We start from the raw sequence: 17,398 nt of genomic DNA on the forward strand, positions 1-17,398 counted from the left end.
CAAACCGAACCCTAGTTTTATGGGGATTTGGGTTGGCTCGCATTGTTGTGCATACCTATCTTCTTAGCCTTACCTTTGCTTCAGGCAGGTTGAGTAAGCTCTTTGTGTGTGACCAGTGATAATGACGGTGGAGTTGGGATTAAAACAGGTGGCTGATGAGGCCAGTGCACGCGAGGGGAGATGAGAACCTCGCTCTGAGGAGGCCACGGTAGTTTTGCCGCCGGCACTTGTTCAGCTGGTGCTTGTTAAGGAGGTGGTCAGCCCGTGCGTACGTAGGTCTCTCCTGTAAAATGAACACATTTGTAGCAAGGTGAGAGGGAAACCTTTTCTAGATATTAGCTTGGGATTTATACTAAAACACGATGCCGAAGAATACCTTTTTAACCTTAAAAATACATAAGTATAGTTTCACAGATGTGCCATTAGGATAATAAGTACTTCGCCCAAGATATTTTTTCCCAACAGTTTGGCTGGCATATAATTCACATGTCATTCGATTCGGGAGTTCAGTCGCGTCAAGACGCGTCGCACAGTCGTCACCGCAATTAGATTTAGGACTTCTCTTCATTCTTGTCCTCAGCGTTATTCACTCAGCATTTCCCCCATCCTCCCGGGAGCCATTCATCCCGGGTTCCTCCCGGGGAACCATTCATCCCGGGTTCCTCCCCAGGAGCCATTCACTGTTACTGGCTCCTCTAGAACCAGTTGCTGGCGCTAGAGATTTACCTGTCCTAGATTTCATACAGAAAAGTATTTTTGAAAACTAACAACAATAACAAAGTAAAACCGACGAAAACCTCAGTCCAGAAGGGTAAGGGAGCTGACACCAAGGAGTTCAAGGAGGAAAGGAAAGATTGGAAACGGATGCTGGTAGCAAGTGCACGGGACTGCATGATGGGACTCAACTATGGATTGATATGGTATCTGTGGTAACGGCCAGTAAAATGGTTTGAAAAATATATATTAGAAACTAGAACAAATTTAGACTGATCATAAGGGAGAGTAAATGAGAGGAGGTTAAATTTTAACTGTATTCGTAACAATGCTCTTTCGGTGCAGTTTTGCATGTTTGTAAGGCTAGTCGGAGTCCTGGCCATTGACCAATTAATTTTACCTGCTTTTACTAATCCCTGTGGGAGAAAAACAGGCCTTTCTTCTCCCTTGAAGAGTTCCTTCTCAGAAACTCAAAGGGCAGTTCTATCCTCTCCTGTAGTATAGGGTCTCTGTGAGTCGGCATGGGCTTGGTGGGAGTGCGTTTGTGTTTAACTGTCTGGGATTAAACGGTTTACCCATTTCATGGAAAAGAAGGAAACAATATATGGGATCAGACATATATGCTGTCTTGTCAGTAGTTACACTGTGCACATTCATGGGTCTAAAGTGTGCATTCACATGAATATGCAGTATATTTAAATTACATACATTTATCTAAATCCGAGCTATCCAAAGCTGCTATGTACTATGAACTTCCCTCATTTCATTTTAAGAATTTTTATTGCTTGTTAAGTGTGTTAAATCTGAATTATAGAGTAAAACGATTTGTTTAATTCAGTTTTGGTGTTTGGAATTCTCCTTGTTTTGTGTTTAAACTGTGTGTCATGGTAATTTTTACCACTCAGGTACCAGGGATCCCTACAACCACTAGATGGTGCCCGAGAACTAGCTGTTCTCTCTAAGCAGCAGGGCAGGAATAAATAAAGCTAGAACCCACAACGTGGCATGACTTAGAAATGACATGTGATCGTCAGCTGCAGGATATTACAATTTAATGATAAATAAGGAGAAGGCAACATAAACTTATGACCGTATTTTTTAAAGTAATGGCAATTTATCAAAATACTTGTTTCCATATGAATCTAGAAATGACTATATTCCCCATGGGAACCCTACTCTCTAATGATTTTCCAAGGTTCCTGGAGCCAATCTTGCCAATTCATTTCAGTCCATCTACCCCATTGAGCCAAAATTTAGGAGACCAGTCACATTTCTTATCTCTCTGGCTTTGTTCAAAGTGACTACTATCTGAATTGCACTGATCAATCCATATGTGTGTGTTTTAATTTTCAATTTCCAAAATAGCCTATCAAGTTAGAAAACGCTGCATTATTATGCATCAATGAACCCTTCATTGAATCAAGTTTTTATAAGGAAAGCCCTTGCTCTGTGGTGGCATAGGAGGAGAAACACTGAACTGCTAGCCAGAAGGTCAGCAGTTCAAACACACATGCCACCCCATGGGAAAAAGGATAAGGCTGCCTCTTCCCATAAAGATATGCCTCGGGAACTCCAAGGAGCGGTTCTACTCTGCCCTGTAGCATCAATGGAAGTTGGATGCGACTCAATGGCACTGGGATGGGTAATTAATATTAGATGACCGTGTGTGAAGTACACACAACCACATACTAATTTCTAGAGCCATACAGATTGTGTGTGTGCGTGTGCACATGTTCACTTTGTCTCTTGCCTCATCGTCTCTCACAGCTGTTACTGTCTTCTTGCTTCTAGTGTGATGCTCTGTTGGAGCCCTGCTGGCATATTGGTTATGCATTGGGCTCCTAACTACAAGATCAGCAGTTCAAAACCACCAACCATGGGAGAAAGACAAGACTTTCTACTTCTGTAAAGTTAGCCTTGGCAACTCACAGGGGCAGTTCTGCCTTGTCTTTCTGTGTCACTACGAGTCAGAGTCAGCTGGATGGCACTGAGTGAGTGGGAATGAGTGAATTTGATGCTTTGAATTTGAATTGGATCGAGTGAGAGTCTAAAGTGTTTTACTGTGGCATCTTCAGAGTAGCTTCATGTGTGTTGCAGCCTTTGGATTGACTACCAAATCCACAGGTGCTCGTAATTGCTAAAAAGTCCTGGTGGCATAAAAGGTTACACACTGGGCTGGTAACTGCAGTTCAAAGCCACCTGTCGCTCCACCGGAGAAGCATGAGGTGTTTGGTTCCCGTAAGGACTCAGAAGCCAAAGGGGCAGTTCCACCCTGCCTCGCAGGGCTGCTGTGAGTCAGAGTTGGCTCCGTGACAGTGAGTCCAGGCTCTTGTTTTGGTAAATTGCAAAATCTGACCTTAAGATAGCTCGAGGTTCCTGTTCCTTATTTCACATCTTTAGGTTCTAGGTACGTAATTCATGCAGACTCTGTCTCTGTCTTGAGTCCTCCCCCCCCTTCCCGCGCCCCCAGTCTAAACTCGTTTCGCTGTTAGATTAAGCTTAGGATTTCGTGATACCAAGGGAATTAGTCACTTAAAAACCTACAAACTGTCGGCTTTCAGCAGAAAATCCTCTTCCTGAAAGTTGCTGGTAAGCGAAGGCCCAACAGCTTCCAAATGTGAGGCTTATACGTCCCTAATGTGTTAGGAACTGCTCCGAAATAGGGAGCCGCCACAGTAATAGCACGGCATGTGAAATCCAAGGACCAAACGTTTGAACCTGTCCCATCCCACCCACCCCGTTTGAAGAACCTAGGTCAGCTTCTTCACTTCTGTGACATTCCGATTTTCTGTTTCTTTTAACATTGCACCTAAGCATGGCAAGTCATTGCATAGTTACCACAGGGGACACCACTCACCTTCCTGTCCCCAGTCAGCACAGCGACTAACATGTGACAGGTTCTCCATAATTATTTGCTTGGTTGAAATTGTGTGTCTCTAGATACACATGTTTAGGATGAGCTATAAGTTCAAAGCAGGAGAGTTTGGAGGGTTTAATGCACACTTGTTACAGTGCAGTATGATTATATCATCTCTTGGTTCAAACTGTAATAATTGAACATTTATATGATTTGGGAAACTGGGGTTAAAATTGCTGTTAGGTGCTTTGGAATCCGTTTCAACTCATAGGACAAAGCAGAACTGCCGGGGAGGGTTTTATAGACTGACGGGTGTAGTGGTTAACTATTGGGTTGCTAAACTGCAAGGTCGGCAGTTCAAAACCACCTTCCACTCCATGGGAGAAAGAGAAGAGTCTCTCCGCTGGTAAAGAGTTCCAGTCTCAGAGTGGCACTGGGGCAGTTCTGTGTGGTTTCTATGGGGTTCCTATGAGCTGGCATTGGTTCCGTGACAGTGAGTTTGGTTTTTGTTGGAATCTTCATAAAAGAACATCACCTTGCTTGTCTTTTCCCCCTCAGAGCTGCTTGGAGATTTTGAACTATCATTTAGTTAGCAACCAAGTGCTTAACCATGGTACCACCAAGGGTGTAAAGTTACCTGTTGTGCCATCATTTGGGTGAATTGACCATGCAAACTTTTTAAGGAGCCCTGGTGGTGCTGTGGGATAATCCTTGGGCTGCTTTAACTGCAAAGTCACTGGTTCAAATCCACTAGGTGCTCCGTGGGAGAAAGCTTAGGCTGCTCGCTGTCATGAAGATGTTAAAACCTTAGACTGGGCCACTAGGAGTCAGAATTGACTTGAGTGGCAGTCAGATTAAAATATATCTTTAAAATAGTTAAAATATAACTGTTGTATATTTAAATAGACCCATTTATAGACAACGCCATCTTTTTTGAGTATTTTTAAGGTATTACCAAGGATTTTTAAAAACATAATTGGGGTATAGACCCTGTCTTGGATGCACTCATCAACAAGTGCATTGATAAGATTTTTGCAAACACTAAGACAACGGCTAAACACACAAAACCTTATTGTTAAGTACAAACAAAATGATATGAGGCACATAATGGGAACCATTTGGCATGATCAAGGCCTTTGGGAACCCCTCCTGGACTGAGCAAGGACAGCTTTTCTTATCTGACATCTCTTCACCTGTTCATCTTTAGGTGCTGACCCCAACCCAGTTCTATCCTCTGGCACGCAGATGACTTAACTCTTCATCTGTTCTTACCTACATAAGACCTTAAGGAACCATGGTGGAGTAGTGCGCTGTTAACCACAAGGCCAGCAGTTCAAACCTACCAGCTGCTTCTCAGCAGGAAGATGAGGCTTTCTGCTCCTGTAAAGCCTTGGAAACCCAAGGGGGAATTCTGCTCTATCCCATCGCGTTGCTCTGAGTCAAATGGTTTCTGGGGCAACGACTTTGGCTCTTTTCAAGACCTAAGAGCTCATTCACACCTGCTTCCCTTTCCCGGGGACAGCCCGTCCGCTGCTGCTGTTCGTCTGTCCTCATCAACTGGTCCCTGCATGAGACGCCCGGTTCTGTCTGAGGTGGGAGCCCCTTGTTCAACGGACTCTGTCAGTCCATCCCGCTGAGTGTCCTGCCCTTCACGGACCCTCTGCTTTAGCCGACAGGGCGTGTTTCTCCAGGAAGTCCTCCTCTCCATAACAAGTCCCGAACACTGGAGATGAAGTGACGCTAGCCTCGCTTCTACGAGCATGCCACTCTGATTCTTCCGAGATCGATTTGTTGGGTCTCCTGGTACATGCAACAATCTTCACGGGCACCAGCATTCAAATGCATCAGTTCTGCCTTGAGGTGGTAAACTCCCAATTATTTTCCAATTTACCAGGATCGACTCCTGGTCTGTTAAGGCTCTGCCTCATCCCATCGGCAGGTAGAGATGTCTCCTCTTTCTCTTGCAGTGGGGGCCGTAGTGGTGATGAACAAGTGATGGCTGCCAGATCCAACTTCTAAAAATTCTCAGTGAACAGAGTGGTGTCACCTCGTGGGGATTTCTTGGGTCTAATCCATACAGCATGGGGACCTGTCCATGCTATAGGCTAAGTGTTGGGCTAACAACCACAAGGTTGGTGGTTCAAAGCCGTGAGCTGCTGCAAGGGAGGAAGATGAGGTTGTCTGCCCCCAGAAAGATGTACCATCTCAGGAACCCTACCAATAGTGTAACTCGGAAGCAGAATTGACTGCCTGCCAATGAAGTCTAATCTTTAGCGAAAAGGATTGTGGGCTCTTTCTCCCGCTGTTGGTTCAAAAGAAGCCTTTTCATTAGCAGCTGAGCCCTTAACCACTGTGTCACTGGGTCTCCTGTGGCTGACGTAGTACATGGCTCCAGAGCGACACCGTGAGGACTGAAGAGAAGAGTGCATCAGGAAGAGTGAAGCAGTAGACACCACGGAACGTGGCATCTGATTGGACATGAGCGCAGGAGAGGGACAGACTTTAAGGAATGCCTGATTGCTGGTTCGCTCACCTGCCTGTGAAAAAGGAGCCCTAGCAGCAGGAGTGGCCATCTGAGCCAGGAGAGAGCTGGGCGACTGAGCACCTGAACTGCCTCGGGCACTGTGCGGCCCCACGTGTGTTCATTATGCATCTGAATATGTCGTAAGGGTAGGGCACTCTGGCAGGGCTGTGTAGTGGAAAAGTAATGGGGCTGAGATTCAAACTGATTTCTCCAGAGCCCTGGGCTGTCATCTCACCTCACCCCTCATCTCTAACAAGGTTGGCAGTCACCTGCCAGCCCCCTCAGTGCAGCAGGGCGGCATTCCTGTGGGTGTCCCTCTAGCCATGCCTGCTGGTTGAATATTAGTTTGGAAAATAGTTTTGAAGTGGTAAGATAGCAAATCATCTGAACATATCTATTATTGAGACTTTTCATTCTTCAAAACTGGGCTTTATCCCCACACCCAGTCTAGGAACATTTTTCCTCACTGGAGAGTCCGCGCAAAGACAGGAACCCGAAGCATCAGTAGTCAAATCGTTCTTGAGCACTCCCTCTGCACACAGGTCCCGGAGAGCTCGAGAGCAGGGCGGCAGGGAGTTCAAGATCCAGCCACCTCCACAGATACCCAGGATGCAAAGCACGGCAGGGAAGGCGTGCAGCAGCAAAAGAGGCCATGAACTCTGCGGGGCAGTCCAACGATGAACAAGCACCTTTTCGGGCCTGCCAAAATGATCAAGATTGGTTCCCCAAAGCTCTGCAAGGAGGCTCTCATGGTACTGCCGGTGCAGTGCTTTATCTCACCATAGAGAGTTTAGGGGTCCCTGGTGGCATAGGAGGTCTGCACAAGACTGCTACCCACAAGATCCGCAGTTCAGAACCACATCTTTCTGCAGGAAAAGAGGAGGCTCTCGACTTCCTTTACGTGTTGCAAGCTCGGACACCCCCAGGGGCAGTTCTACCCGGCCCTGTGGGGTCCCTCAGGAGTCAGAATTGACTTGAGGCAGTGAGTGTGGAGTTGAGAGTTTCACTTTTCAGAGTCACTTCAGACTGGAGATTTCCAGTCGTCTGAATGTGAGTGGAGGATCCCTGTGTGGGGCAGAGGGTGCACTCGCTCTGCTGGTGGGTGGAGCCCAGCTAGAGGTGCTGTGAGAGAAAGGGCTGGCGATTGGCTTCTGAGAATTCAGCCTCTGAAGACCTGAGGGGACACAGCTTTACTCTGGTAGAAGGGTGTCCGCGAGCTCGAGGTAACTCAGCAAAAGCTGAGTTTTGGTTTTTAAACATAGGTGCCCATTCCTGTCCGTAGCTGATTGAATATGAGACCATACGTTTTACCCTGCTTAATTTATTTTAAAAAGAAATCGATCCCATTTCCAAGAACCCTGGTGGCACATTGGTTAAGCATATGACTGCTAACCAGAGGTTGGTGGATCAAATCTACCAGCCCCTCTGCCGAAAATGTGGCATTCTGCTTCTGCAGAGATTACAGTGTTAGACACCTGATAGGGCAGCTCTGCTCTGTGCCATTGGCTCACTCTGAATCAGAATCAACTCACCAGCAGTGGTGGGAAATGAAAGTTTTGATACAGGCCTTCCCAGGTATTATAACACCAAATGCTGAGCTTTGCCCGAGGGTTGCCAAGAAAGAACCCCAAAGGAAGAGATGCTGGTACTCCATCTAAAAGAACAGAGAATTAGTTCATGGGAGGAAAACAAGTATAAAGGAATTCCACGAAGGGGGACTATCAAGCTATCCAGAGGCATGCGCTAACAGGGAATGGTCACTATGCCCATCTGACTGAAGAGGGCTGTCTCAAATGGACAAGCAAGAGATGGAGCTGAAATCACTGGAGACCCGATCACCCAGGCCCCATGTACTGAGCTAAAGGGTTCACTACTGTCCTACAAGAAGCCGGAACCCACTGAAAGGCGTTAGTCCAAGGATGGGCAGAATCAGACTGTCAGTAAGTGCGCCTCTAACTGCAGCGTGAAGTATAACTTGGAAGGGGGAGCGTACTACGACAGAGATATTAGACCATTAGAGATTGATTCGTCCTTGCAAAAAAGTGGCAAGAATCTGAAAAGAAAAGCAGGCCAACATTGTGAGGATAAACTGGACAGGGTCCTGGATAGCGACCTGGAAGGCGGGACACTCTTATTCCCAGAATGATCAGGACAGGGCAAATGGAAAATAGCAGATAGGAGAGCGTCCAAGAAATCTCTCCAGCTGGACCTGGTGACAGGTATGGATTACAACTCGTTGTAAAGAAGACCCAGATCCTCACCACTGGACCAACAGGTACCGTCATGATAAAGAGAGAAGGTTGAAGTCGAGGATTTTGTCCTGTTTGGATCCACAATCAACGCCCATGGAAGCAGCATTCAAGATCAAAAAGTAAGTTGCATTAGGCAGATCTGCACAAGACCACTGTAGAGGGTTGAAAAGCAAAGATGTGACTCTGGGAACACCTGACTCAAGTCATGGCACTTCCCGTGACCTCACATGCATGTGAAAGTGATTAAGGAAGACCAAAGATGACTCGATACATTTGAATTGTGGGCTGGAGAAGATTCTGGAAAATGCCATGGACAGCCAGAAACACAAATCACTGTCTTGGAAGAAGCAAGATTAGAGTAGTCCTTTGAGGCAAGGATGGCAAAAACTTCGTTTCACCTACTTGGACCACATTGGTAGGAGAGACACCAGTCCCTGGAGAAGGCCGTCGTGTTTGGCAAAGTGGAGGGGAAGGAGCTCGATGAATGACATGGAGTGACGCCCTCGCTGCACCAGTGGGCTCAAGCATAGGGACAATTGGGAGCAGGTCACAGGGGTTCGTTCTGTTGTGCGTAGGGTCGCTGTGGGTCAGAAGAAACTGGCCGGCACCTAGCAACAACACAGGCATGGTGGCCTTGAGTTTGGTTTGGAGGCATGAGTGGGGAGCATGTTGACAATGGCAGCAGGTGATGGATAAGGTTCAAATCCCTTTGGGAATTGTACAGGGGCAGGCCCTGCACCTCCCTCTCTGGTGCCGAGGAGAAAGATTAAGTAGGCGCTTGGGGGTCTTTCTTTATACGTTGTGGGGGAAACCATGAGCGTCAGGGGAACACGTGCAGGTGAGAAAACATTAGTCAAAATCTTGGTAAACTTTAAAGCCTGCAGGTAAAGGAAAGGGTGTCTTCAAAAGTAACCGAGGAAAATTAACCAGGAACACAGGTTTTGGAAATGATGCCATGTTATAGAAATAATTCAGAAGAGCCACCGGACACACCTTGAGCGTGGACAGTCAGTAAAATACATTTTTATGAATTAGGATATTTTAGTCCAGTTCTAGTTGATTTCTGGGTGAGCGAGATTCTCACTTACTTGATGCTTACTCCCCAACTCTATAGGATAGGATAGAACTGCCCCAGTGGGTTTCCAAGACTGTAACTCTTTATGGAACAGAAAAGCCTCATCTTTCTCCCTCAGCTAGGCTGGTGATTTTGAACTGTGGACCTTGCAGTTGCTCAATGTGTAACCAGCCTCTGTATTAACATACTCTGTAATCCATAATTTATTTCACATGCTCAGTCAGCTTGTGCAGTTCTCAGTAGATATCCTGGTTTATTCATGCAGTAATTTAAAGTGTTGAGAAGCATAATAATGATTGAGATCAATCATTATTGATCTCCCAACATGGGTAGCACTGCCCCTTGGGGAAGGGGGTGCTGGAATGATCCAGGGGGGTACAAAATCAGATACCTGCACTTTATCCTAGATTATGTGCTATAATGCCAAAATTTTTTATTTCCCTGGGTGGGGTGAGGGGATGAGTGGATTTTTCCCCCTGAAAGGTGGGGGGGGGGTGGTAGAGAAAATAAGTATGAGAACCTATCGTTAAGACCATGACCTTTGCTGTTACACTAACCAAGGTTCAAATCCCACATGTACCACTTACTGACTGCATGCATCTGGGCGAGGGGGTGGAAGTGGGGGTAGCTTTTGAAACATTTTCTAAGGAAGTTGTAAAAGTCACATGAGTTAACATCCATGAACCAACCGAGTGCTCTATGCTCTGTGAGTATTATTTGCGTCAAACATATCGACTATAGAATCCCCCGAGGAAGTTGGAACAGATGGGATTGCCCTTGTTTACACATAATGAAAGAGAGCATTAATGTGGCCCAGCCAGTTCAGTGGAGAGAGCAGAGCATACTGATCATTTGTTTGAATTGACAACCACATGGATTAAGCCTATTGTAACATAGATTGGCACGCTCGACTTGGAATAACAGGTTTGGGGTATTTTTTGTTTTATTGACTTCCCCTTCACCCAAGTGAATAAGGGTCACCTCTCTGAATTCAACAGCAGCGCACTGCCATGGAGTTGGTCCTGACTCATAGTGACCCAGTTGTCAGCCCTTCTCCTTGAAGATCATCTCCAGGGTCTGGTCTCTCCTGACCACCTGTCCAAAGTATGGAAGACAAAGTCTTGCCATCCTTGCCTCTCAGGAGCGCTCTGATCTTACTTCTTCCAGACAGATTGGTTTGTCTTTCCAGCAGTCCATGGTCCTTTCCGTGTTCTTCACACAGCACTACAATTCAAATGCACCAGTTCCTCTGTATTCAAGAATCTTCAAGCGCGTAACTGTAAAAGTCGCTCGCCTTTTCCGAGCACCCATCATCGGCCAGAGGAGTGGCATGTGGGGTGTCTAAGCTTTTCGACAATGGTGCAGGGGGAGCAATTATTCCCAGTTTACAGCTGAAGCAGCTGTGCTTCAGGGAGCTTTACCCTCCAGCTTAAGACCTGATTGCAAACTAGGACTGCGTCTGTGCATCGACAGTCCTTCGGCCTGATTCCATCGGTGTTTTCCGCTAACCGAACACTGCGAATAGGGAAGGCCACCTGGTCTGAGTCGGCCGGCCATGAGCCTTGAAATCTTAGCTTTTTCGTCATCTCCAGGTTTCCGTTTCCTCATCTAATTTCCTTCCAGATAGAAAATTTCCGTGAACTTTCGTGACCTAATGTAATAGACACCAAAGACAAGATAGAGATCTTGATTCTGTTTTTATCCTCATGCAAATGCCTTTCCTCCAGGGAAAGCAGGCTGTCGCAGCCAGTAGGTTGAGCCTTGAATGTAATGAAGCTCATTTGTCAGTGTCTGAGGCCCGGTCACTTTATCGCAGTGAAACAGGGACCTGTTTCAGAAATGCACTTCTGAACTTGAGAACATGCCTGTGTCCGGCTGCCCAGGGGCTCTCTTTCCGATGCGTGAGTTCATCCGGGAGTTGCCGATGAGGACGTGGGTGCTTTGTTGAACACCGGCTCTTTGAAGCTGCGCATTCTTCTTCCGGGTCTAGCTCACCTGTCATCATAATCTAATGGCACCTGCCTTTTGTCCCGGCACACAATCACTTTCTGCATTTCTGTTACTGAAAGGGGAGGTTCCACAAAAAGTTATTTTTGTTTGCTGGGTTTTGGAAATCCATTCAACACATGGCAGTTTCATTAGACTTTAATATTCTCTCTGCTTGGTGAATACCATGGCAATGCTTATAAACCAAACCCCTGCTGCCGAGCCGATTCCAACTCCTGGCAACGCGATAGGACAGAGTAGAACTGTTCCTTAGGGTTTTGGAGACTTCGGAGCCTTACGAGAACAGACAGCTTCATCTTTCACCCACGAGGCATCTGCTGGGTTTGAACCGTCAACCTGGAGGTTAGCAGCCCAATGCCTAACCCATAGTGCCACCAGGTCTCCTTGGGAATACAGACAGTGACTGTGAATATTCTTCTTCCACCAGAAGTGAGAGACAATTGTTCTCATGCTAGATCAGTTTACGGACAGCTTCAGGAAGAGGGGGAGGAAACATAGCCTTAAATAGCGTTTTCAGCCACACAGTGCCTCACACACAGGGTTGCTGTAAGAATGAATCTAGTCATTGGGAACTGACAACAGCAAGTGTGTGTGTGGGGTGTGTGTGTGTGTCTACTTAAAGTTGCACTTAACATGAACCTCAAAACAGGGTTAGAAATAATATTTTAGATTAAAAAATAAACCTTCTTTTCTTTCATGCTGTCTCTTTAATCTGTAGTGGACCATTTCACCTTAAAAATAAATAAATCCACGCTCTGGATCTTCATTTTGCTATCCTTTTTCGGAGTTTCATAGGTGGGCCCAGGGTTTTCTTTTACAGAATTGGAGGAGTACAGACTGTGCTGAAAATGGCCAGATTTTTAAAAATAAATGTCACCAGTTAGGAATGACCAGGATCTGCCGTGAGACATAGACCCTTTTCTCGTTGGACCCTGAGGCCTGGAAGCTAATCAAATGCATCCCCAGGTGCAGTATGCTGTTCAGCCATTACCCATGCTGATACTGTCCTGGGAGGGTGTTGTTTTTCTTATACATTAACAACTTAATATCTCAAAAAGTGACCTGACTAGTTGATAAAGAAATATGCCATGCCATTTTCTATAACTTCACTATTTCCTGAGATCTGGAAGGGAGCTGAAGAACCAGAGATGGTCTGACGGTGGCGTCCGCGCGTAAACCAAGACCAGTCTCGCTGCCACTGTGTCAATTCTGACTCATACCAACCCCAGAGGACTGGGTAGAACTCCCCCTGCGAGTTTCCAAGACTGTAGAAAGCCCTGTCTTTCTCCCGAGGAGCGACTGCGGGTTTTGAACCGTAGACCTTGTGGTGAAGGGAAGGTGGGGTAGAAAAAAAAACATTTTGGAAACTATTACAGGAAATGAGGAGCTGACACCGAGGGTTCAAATAGAAAGAAAGTGCTTTTCAAACGATGCTAGAAGGTCTTCTGACCCATTGGGAGCTCATCCAAATCCTCGCTACCAGGTGTTGCTTCCCCAAGCCCACCCCCTCACCCCCACTTAGGAGATCCATCCTAGAAGTGATTCCAAACATGCAAGCTGGTGGCTTTGAACTGCTGATCTTGCAGTTAGCAGCTCAACTTGTCACCCACGACACCGCCAAGGATCGTAAATTGGCATGGAAAAAAATTTTTTTAATCATTTTATTGGGGGCTTGTACAACTCATCACAATCCATACATACAGCCATGTGTCAAGCACATTTGTACATTTGTTGCCATCATCCTTCTCAAAATATTTTCTTTCTACTTGAGCCCTTGGAATCACTCATTTCCCCTCTCGCTCCATGTTCCTCCCTCCCTCCCTCATCAGCTCTTGATAATTTATAAATTATTATTATTTTGTCATGTCTTACACTGTCCAACATCTCCCTTCACCCACTTTTCTGTTGTCCGTCCCCAAGGGAGGAGGTTATATGTAGATCTTTGTAATCACTTCCCCCTTTCCACCCTCCCTTCCCTCCATCCTCCCGGCATTGCCACTCTCCCCACAGGTCCTGAAATCCTGGATTCCCTGTGTTTCCAGTTTCTATCTGTACCTGTGTACATATCTGATCTAGCTGGATTTATAAGGTAGAATTGGGATCATGATAGTATGTGTGGGGGGGGGCATTTAAGAACCAGAGGAAAGTTGTATGTTTCCTCATTGCTACACTGCACCCTGACTGGCTGGTCTCCTCCCTGTGACCCTTCTGTAAAGGGATGTCCAGTTGCCTACCGATGGGTCTTGGGTCCCCAATCTGTTCTCCCCCTCATTCATAGCGATATGATTTCTTGTTCCTTGATGCCTGATACCTGATTCCATCGGCACCTCGTGGTCGCACAGGCTGGTGTGCCTCTTCCATGTGGGCTTGGTTGCTTGTCTGCATGTTTACCTTCAAGCCTTTAAGACGGCGTGGGAATTCAAAGCAGTCTTTTGTTGGTGCGGCGCACAAGCGCGATATATCCAGAGATGGTGATTTTTATTTTTTGTTTTTGTTTTGTCTTCGGCTGTCCTTGATGTAGCCAATACCAAACAATTGTTCTGTTAACTGAAAGCCGTATTAAAAAAAATTAAGACTTGTGTTGATATTCTAAGTGCTCCTAAGTAAATAAGCTTTTTAATTATTAAGAAAGAAAGAAATGGCAAAATCAGGATAACAGGCTTTCTAATCCGAGCCGAGGAGGCCTGCCAATCGTATGACCCCGTCTCCCAAAAGAGACACGCATCTTCTCCCCACTCCCCACTCAGGAGCATCCTTTCCGTGCTTCAGAAGTCTTGCTCCCTCTCCAGCTGGCTCCATGGTAACAGCGGAAAGGAGTAGGAGGTGCCTGTCTGTGATAAACACCCAACAAGTGAGGCTGAGTGCACCAACGGTAGATGGTTTTGAAGAGATGAAGAATTGTGCGCCCCGTGTATTACGGCCCAGGCTAATGGTGTGAATTTCAAAGACATGTCAGGTTCACACATAAAGGCATGCTAACAGTTGCCCTCAATCTCATTCTACCTAACACCTCCAATCTTTTCCCTTTTTTTCTAGATTAATGGTTTTGCTGATTTTTAAAAAAAATTTTCTGTTCAACTCTCATCAGTAGTATACCCCCAAGTGCAGGTTTTTTGTCACCGTAGAACATCCAAAATGAGTCAGAAGTGAATGCTTGGGGTCAGTCTGGTCAGCATGCTCTGATTTGAATAGAGCCTGTCAGAGCTGCCCAGGACTTGGAATGAGCCACAGTCGATGCATCGCTGGGTCTAGATCGCCTCAGCGTCCCATACCTCCGAATGGGTGACCGGTTCTGAAAGGGCCCGCAGACGGTGAGGGCAGGTAAGCGGCGTTACACAACCAGAGGAGCCTTTATTGGAAACTCTGCGGATGTGAAGCTGTTCTCAGCCGAGGCGTGCTGCGGGCAGAGCCCCGTCTTTGTGGCTCCTTAAGAACTCCACCATCGTTGAGTGACCCCGTGTCCAAACGGCAGCTTCGCGGTCTCACGTCGTGGGTCCTTTTAATGTTCCTTGAGTGTGAGGAACAAAAAGAAGTCGGAAGGGGCAAGATCAGGGGCTGGAGGGGGGGGGGCGGGGGGTTAAGGTTCCCCTGTAAACTCTTGTACTCCCAACAAAGGGCTGTGTTGTCATGAAGGGGAAGCCCAATGAGTCCACACAACTCCCGTGGCCCTTTGATTAGGCCGGTGCAGTTTTTCGTTTTCTTAAAACCTGCTCCTAGTCAACCCCTTTGGTTGCCCTGTGCCCTTCAAGAAAACCTATCAGGCCATCTGCTTTGACTCTCTGCAAAGCAGTCAGCGTAACGTCCTGAGCTGGCCTCGCTGCCTTGGTTTCTTCTGAGGTCTGCCTGACTTCTCGAACATGCGTGAGGCGGTGAACACTCCTGTACTCTGTGGGGCAACTGTTCCACAAACCTGATGCAAAGCTTGGATGACTTGGGAAACTTCCCACTGGACTTTTATTCAAAAATATTTTCTATTAGCCCCTGACCTTAAACAACCCCCACCCTCCCCCCATGGTGAACCCCCACACACACAAAATCCTTTTTATGAAGGTACCGTATGTGTATGAGCAGCAAGACAAGGGGATTTCTGAAAAAACTGGTCTGCAGCCACCCACTGATTACAAAGACCTGGCGACACATTTTGTTGGGAATGAGCTCGTGTGTGTATAATCTGGGAATCCTAGTAGCAATATGGGCCTCTGTGTTTGGGCCTCTGTGTTTGTTTTCCTTTTTGGTTTCAATTTCCAGGACCTGAGAAGCACGTGACCTAAAGGGACCTGGAGATAAGTGTCTGGAAATGTGTCGCATTGGATGGTGGAGTTTAACATGAACAGTTTCATTGACACATAATTCACACATCGTGCAGTTATTGAACATGCTTAAAAGTCTAAACATCTTTAAAGAGCTGTTCGCTCATCACTGCCCCCCCTGTCAGAGCATCATCATCTTTCTGGTGCTCTGGATTATTAGCAGTAGCAATACTTTTTGACTCACACACCTCAACCAGCTGAGTGAACAAAGGAAAACGCTCGGGTCCAATTCAGCAGAGTGACGAGGACGTCCGATGGACGGGGCTCCCTGGCTTTCTGCTGATGCATTGGCTGACTCATGGGCCTGCAGGCTGCCTGGTGGGCCATTCCAAACCACCAGCAGCTCCACAGGGGCTACTCTGGCCTTTCTCCTCCTGTAAACTGTCCAGTCTCAGAAGACACCCCCCAGGGGGGAAGGGGACTGCTCACTGTGAGTCAGCATTGACTACAGGGCAGCGAGTCAGTGGTTATCTGTGACCCTGTCCGTGTACGTGCATGTGCCCCAGAGAGTCCTGTTCCCTGCAGCACTCGCTGATGCCGAGTCTCAGCTCCCAGAATACTGGAGCGAGGGGTGACATGTCCCAACTTTCCAGTTGTCCAGAAACACGTAGGGAAGAAAGCGAAACACATCTTTATGGTCCTTTTTGATAAGCGATGTAATAGAAATATGGAATACCCAATATGGAAACTCCACAGAAACTGAAGCTTGTTTGGAGAAAGCCCAATCCATTCCATGGTAGCTTAGTAAAACTTGCCATTTTACAGCCTATTGTACTTTTTTTCTAGTCTTGGGCTAGTTGGTTGGGGGGGTTGTTGTTTTTCACTCATGGAGCCTCAGTTTTCTCATCTGTGAAGTGAGGTGAAGGATGCCCACTTTGCAGCTCTCTCTCTCTCGGGATCCACGCACAGCTCCATTCCCTATCTTGGGCCCTTGGTGCAAGAATCCCTGTGACATGATCCAGTCCCCAGAAAGCACAGCGTTGGCTGCTGGGTGGAAGGGGCAGAGGAGAAAGCAGTTCTTGTGGGGTTGCGCGAGGACAGGACTTCCATTCTGAGCAAAAGCCAAGAAAACGGCTCACCTGGGTCAGCTATTGTCCCGTCCCCTCTGGGAGCTCATTTGGTCGCCGGATAGTATGTCTTTCCCAGCAAAGCCTTTGCGTATTCTACTGTCCTTACAAATCCAGTGAGGGGCCTGGTCAGATTACATACTTCTTCAGCCTGCTTTCTACCGTGAGTTCCGGGACTCCATTGATTTGATGATTTTTTTTCAGGGTTCACCTCTAACTCTTAAGTCAGTGGAGGGGGATGGATATAAATTTCCCACTATTGAGATACCCAGGATTCTTTCTCAGTGGACAGGCAAATGAGTTCAAATGGACTTAACCGTCAACTTCCGGGGATGGAGAGTACTTTTGTGTGAATCTTTGGTAACTGATGCATGGCTTTTGCCTTAAAGTATCCTTTCATCCTCCAAGTGCAGCACATGGGGTGGGAGGACCTCCTGGGGTGAATGTTGGGGGGGGCAGGGAAGAAGCAAAACATGATTAATTAGCCATTACAATTCTCTCTTGACTAGCGTCTTGGAGGTAAAGTCCCTTTTTAGTTCACCAATGGTAAATGATTGACATCCAAGTTGATCCACCCCATCAGAGGGACCGG

At 46.8% G+C, this 17,398-nt stretch overlaps 1 protein-coding gene across 4 annotated transcripts in view; it reads left to right on the forward strand.

Annotated features, from left to right (window-relative positions):
- Window positions 1-17,398, forward strand: part of KLF12 (KLF transcription factor 12) — a 519,184-nt gene that overhangs the window by 491,645 nt on the left and 10,141 nt on the right. The gene's annotated exons all lie outside the window — the stretch shown is intronic.

The sequence above is a fragment of the Tenrec ecaudatus genome, chromosome 11, assembly GCF_050624435.1.
Source record: "Tenrec ecaudatus isolate mTenEca1 chromosome 11, mTenEca1.hap1, whole genome shotgun sequence".
Taxonomy (NCBI): Eukaryota; Metazoa; Chordata; class Mammalia; order Afrosoricida; family Tenrecidae; genus Tenrec; species Tenrec ecaudatus.